The sequence below is a fragment of the Myotis myotis genome, unplaced genomic scaffold, assembly GCF_014108235.1.
Source record: "Myotis myotis isolate mMyoMyo1 unplaced genomic scaffold, mMyoMyo1.p scaffold_m19_p_7, whole genome shotgun sequence".
NCBI classification, from domain to species: Eukaryota; Metazoa; Chordata; class Mammalia; order Chiroptera; family Vespertilionidae; genus Myotis; species Myotis myotis.
This window is the reverse complement of record NW_023416379.1, coordinates 80,407,266-80,413,265: the sequence shown is the minus strand read 5'-3', so window position 1 is coordinate 80,413,265 and position 6,000 is coordinate 80,407,266.

The window sequence follows — 6,000 nt, the reverse complement described above, 5'->3', positions numbered from 1 at the left end:
TCACAGGGCTTTGTGCTGCAGTGCAGTCAGGCTAACCCGGTTCTCCCCCCAACTCTCCCCAGCTCCCTCCAGGGCTGCCCTGGAGAAAATCCTACACATTCTCCCTTGTAAACAGCAGAGATCTGCTTTTCTCTCACTACCGTGATGAGGAAGGTACATGTCTGCTCACACACCCGGACAGTACAAAGAGGATGGCGTTGTAGCAGGATTTAAAATGCCCAGGGCGTGGCTGAAAAGCAGGTGTCCCTTTACAGACAAGATCCCCTGAGTCAGAGCGGGCCAGAATTTAAAGAACAGACTGGAAACGTCTATTGATACCTAAGTTTTCAGTGCTATACCAGCGTGATGGGAACAGTGAGCTCAGGGTTACATAGATCAAGTTGGCATTTCGCGGGTTTGCTCATAAACACTCTATGTCCGTGTCCTGCTTTATTCTTTCCGCACCTGTTTTGTTGTCAGGAAATTCAAAGACAGTCACAGGAACACAGGACCGAGTCTTAGGAAAATGCCCAGAATTCCTGATGGAAGTCTGCTGGCTTCCAAGTTCAGCAGGTATATGGGGTGTGGTTTGAAGCTGTGTTGCCTCTCTTCACAGAGGGCAGGTGGTTAATAGATACGTTTTCTGCTATGCTTAGTTGTTTTCAAGATTTAAAGGAATGAGTTAATATATTACTTAGAGCAGTGGTTCTCAACCTGTGGGTTGCGACCCCTTTGGGGGTCAAATGACCCTTTCACAGGGGTCGCCTAAGACCATCAGAAAACACATATATAATTACATATTGTTTTTGTGATTAATCACTATGCTTTACTTATGTTCAATTTGTAACAATGAAAATACATCCTGCATATCAGATATTTACATTACGATTCATAACAGTAGCAAAATTACAGTTCTGAAGTAGCAACGAAAATAATTTTATGGTTGTGGGTCACCACCACATGAGGAACTGTATTAAAGAGTCACGGCATTAGGAAGGTTGAGAACCACTGACTTAGAGGATATGTTGGATCTAAAGATGTCAAACCAAAGATTATCACCCATCACTTGCTAACTCTCTGTGCCCATGAAGAGAGGCTTGAAATTTCTCCCCAGCCCTTTGAAACTCACAAAGGCTCAACTGCAACAAGACGGCCTTGTTTCATGGTGCTGAGTGCCACTTTCCCTTTGCAATGTTAAAATTCCAAGTAACAACTGCACAGACATTATTTTAATTCTCCTCTGCTCTTTCAGTTCAATTACAACTGGCTTAAAAGTCTTGGGATTTACAAGTCATCCTATATTGCTTTACTCTTATGGTTACATTAAATCAAAGGATACTCCTGACAGAGGGTTTTTCTAAGTGTTTATAAATCCATTCCCAGATCTTCCTCACATCTATATTTATGTTTTGGACAAATCTTGCTTCGATTATTAATTTAACATTTCGGATACTTAGGTTACAGGCGCCTCTCACAGGCACCAGAGAGGCGTTACTGGACAGCCCCCTGGGTCAGCCCACTTGATTCTTGTCATGCTCGTAGGAATCAATTCAAACGAGTGACTCCAGATAATTGCATTGTGTTAAAACAAATTTATTAAGCAAGTAAACCATGCAAATGAGTAAAGAGTAAGGCAAGAAATCTATCATCCGGCTTAAAGTGGGGATGGACTCTTGGGCTAATTTGAGGAGCGAGTGTGGTGGGGCGGGGTGGGGAGGGTGTGCCTTATATACTTTTCTGACTATAGATTTAAAAATTTATCTGCTAGATATCTTGGTACTGGTTAACTCTTTTTTAAAAAAATACATTTTATTGATTTTTTACAGAGAGGAAGGGAGAGGGATAGAGAGTTAGAAACATTGATGAGAGAGAAACATCAATTAGCTGCCTCCTGCACACCACCTACTGGGTATATGCCCGCAACCAAGGTACATGCCCTTGACCAGAATTGAACCTGGGACCCTTGAGTCCGCAGGCCGACACTCTATCTGCTGAGCCAAAGCGGTTAGGGCCTGGCTAACTCTTTTACTTTGCCAGTATTTATGAGAAACAACTGGCAATTGTATCTTTACAAGCCCAGGGACTTTGCTGGCTTCACTGTTCATGGAGTGAAATAAACTGCCCCCCTTTTGTTTTTCCTTTTCCAAAACAACTGACTTCTTTGTTTAGTGAGACAGATTTTTTTCCTTTATTGACTAAGGTATTACAAATGTGTCCTTATCCCCCCATTGTAGTACTCCTTCTTCTTTCCTTCCTATGTTTGGGGGGATGAGACATTAAAAAATCCCCTTCTCCAATAAGCCAGTGGGAGAAAGATAAATATCACATGATCTCACTCATATGTGGGATATAATGATCAACATAATTTGATGAACAAGAATAGATCCAGAGACAAATGGTAGGGGAGGAGGGGTTATAGAGCAACTAAAGGACTTGTATGCATGCATATTAACATAACCAATGGACACAGACACTTGGGCGGTGGGGGCTTGCCCAGGGTGGAAACGACTGGGGTGGGGGGAGGGGGTCAATTGGGGAAAAAGGAGACATATGTAAAACTTTAGACAATAAAAAAAATCCCCTTTTCTCCCCCTCCCCTTCCCCCTCTCTTCTGGATTCTTTCAGTTGTGGGGAGGGGTATTTGCTCTCAAGTGTCCTTAGTTGGGAAGATAATGGCTTGTTATTTACAAGCTAGCTTCAAGCTCCCTAAATTGTTTGGCCTTGTTCAATTTTCTTGGCTTAGTTTCCTATTCCACTTGCTTAAAAATTTTTCTAGTTTCTCACTACCCTGTAACACATAGCCTCAAATGCTGCTCACTTTTTAGAAATAGAATTATTTGGTACATGTGTTCTTTTTATAGTGCAAAACAATTCATTGTTATCCTATAATATGCTATAATTTACTGTGTGTCCTATTTTTTTTTTATTCTCAGAGGCACCATATCTCCATGATTACTATTTGTCCTCATGGAGAACGTCATAATGAGAGCAATTTGAATATTGTAATGATAGATATTGCCAGGGAAATATATATAGGGGTGGGCAAAAGTAGGCTTACAGTTATCCATATAGAAAATAATGTAATAAATAATAAATAATAATATGAGAACAAACTTTCATGTACTCATACAATAAACCTACTTTTGCCCACCCCCTGTATTGGAGAAATTGACTATGTCTCTCTTGATTATTGGTATAATTCCAAAGCTTAGACAATACTAGATAGGTGGCAGTTTGTAAATATTAGTTCAGTGACTTAATATTCGCCTGGCTTAGATTCTTAGAGAATTCAGAGAAAAGGACATGTCATCTCTTTTCTTTAAGGTGTATAGTGCTGTGGGAAAGATAAATACGTATGAACATTACCAGGTAGTGCAGTTTAGTGCTAAGTAGTTGAAACAGGAAGTATATGCAGCAATTGGAAGTTCTCAGTTGCTATTATCTGGGTAAAAACTAGATGGTAGGGTTTCATTTGAACCTCTCTGAAAGTGTATCTGATTTGATCAGGAAGGAAAACAAGTTTTGTATGCTTGGTATGAAGAGCAGAAACAAACAAATCAGTGTATCATTAAGGCATATGTACGTCAGAATGTTAGGCTGTAGAAAATGCGGTGGGGAGCTTTGTAGAGAAGTCTAAGGAGATTTGCCTCCTTGTATAACATGGGGAAGTAATTTTACTGATGTTTAGAGAGAAGGGAAATTACATGATCAAATATTATTTCATGAAAGCTACCTGATCGCACTGTGCGGGTGATTTGCAGAGCTGAGAGATTGGTGATGGAAAAAATATGAGCGTGGTGACAATTTATCGTATTAACTTTAAAGCAGTAGAAATAGAACAAAAGGTTGGGGTGTGAAGAGGTTTTTTTTGTTTGTTTTTGTTTTTTTAAGCAGTGTTGATGAGTTTGATATGGAGGGCAAATCTAGAATAAAGAAACCTTGTAGGTTGAGAGTTGACTCGTGTTGGTGAGCACCTGAAAAGCACATCTTCATTATTGACGGGGGCAGTGCAGTTACCTCTAAGTACTTATACAAAATCCGACGCTGGCAGTGTGCTGAGCCGAAAGGAGCAGTGTCCTAGGTGCCTGAGAGTTGGAAGAAGTGGGTTCTTGCATGAATTCTGATGAGAAGCCCGCTGTATTTCTTACCCTGGTGCTTTATTTGTAAGGTGCTCCCTGTTCCACCTTGTAATCTCATGACCTTGCTAAACTTGCTTATGAGTTCTTTTAGTTTATGAGTTCTATTAGAGGTAGAAACATCAGGAAAGGTCATTTTAATCTGCAAGTAAAGACTGTTTCTACCTTTCTAATCTATATGCCTTTAATTTATTTGTTCTTTATTTTATTGCATTGGCTGTAAGCTTAAAATGTGAGCAAAGTGGTGCAAGCTGACATCCTCACCTTATTCCTGATGGTGGATTCCAGATTGAAAAGTACTACAATGGTGTACTCACCCACAAAGTAATATAGCCAGAGAGCACTCAGTCAATCACTGAGCATAACGTCAGCTGGAGGATTTTGTTAGTTGTTCCTTATTAAGATGGGAAAGTTACCTTCTATTTCCAGTGTTCTGAACATTGTTTTTATGAAAGGCATTGCAACTTTTTACATCATTTCCGATGATCGTGTCTTTATTTTATTAATATGGTATATCACATTAGTTGACTGTGAATGTTGAAACAACCTTTTATACTTGTCCAACCTTACTTTGCCCTGGTGTACGATCCTTTTTATAGGCTGCATCTATGCCCATGGGGGGTAATAGACTGTAGTTTTCTTGTGATGTTTGGCTTTGGCAAATGGTGATATTTGCTTGAGTTGGAAAATACTTATCTTGTTTTCCAGATTTTTGCTTCATTTTGTCCTCTTACAATTTGTATCTCATTGTTTACTTATAATGATATCGCAGTTCTTTACCTGCCCTGAATGGCAGGTAAGTTTGTGATTAAGTTTGTGCCTAATCTTTGACCCCTTATTTATTTATTTAAAATATATTTTTATTGATTTCAGAGAGGAAGGGAGAGATATAGAAAGGTAGAAACATCAATGATGAGAGAATCATTGATTGGCTGCCTCAAGCATGCCCGCTACTGGGGATTGAGCCCATAACCCAGACGTGTGCCCTTGACCAGAATTGAACTTGGGGCCCTTCAGTTCAGGCAGACGATCTATCCACTGAGCCAAACCAGCTAGGGCTCTTTGACCCCTTTTTAAAATTATCTTTACCTTGCTCACTGTGCTCCAGCCATTCTGGCCTTCTTGCCTTTCCTTAAATATACCAAGTTTTTCACTACCTCAACAACTTTGTACTCACTATTCTCTTTGCCTGAAAGTTTCATGATTATTCATTGTTATTGGTTGTTTTCTCTCTCCTATTGTGGCTGTAATCCATTGTCATCACCTCAGAGAGTATTTACCTATCTTTTTTTTTAATATTTTATTGATTTTTTACAGAGAGGAAGGGAGAGAGAGATAGAGAGTTAGAAACATCGATGAGAGAGAAACATCGACCAGCCGCCTCCTGCACATCTCCCACTGGGGATGTGCCCGCAGCCCAGGTACATGCTCTTGACTGGAATCGAACCCGGGACCTTTCAGTCCACAGGCGGACGCTCTATCCACTGAGCCAAACCGGTTTCGGCAACCTATCTTATTTAAATTAACATTTTCCCCTCCCAGCCTGTCCTCATTATTCTTCATTCTCTTGCCCATTTTAGTTTATAACACTTATCACTTCCTATATTATATTAGGATTTATTTGCAAATACATTGTTTTCTTTCTGCCTTATTATAGTGTGAACTCCATGAAGTTCTGAACTTGGTCTGTTCTGTTAATCACTATTTTCAAAGGACCTAAATAAATACTTGAGTCATAATTGTTTCCAATAAATATTTGTTGAATGCAGGAATGAATTATTACACATTGTAATTATTGTTATGAAAGGAAGTATAGGGAGCTATAAGGAGATGTCCCTCAGATTATTTCCTCAAAGGAATGTCTTGGATGCAATGACATTCAATG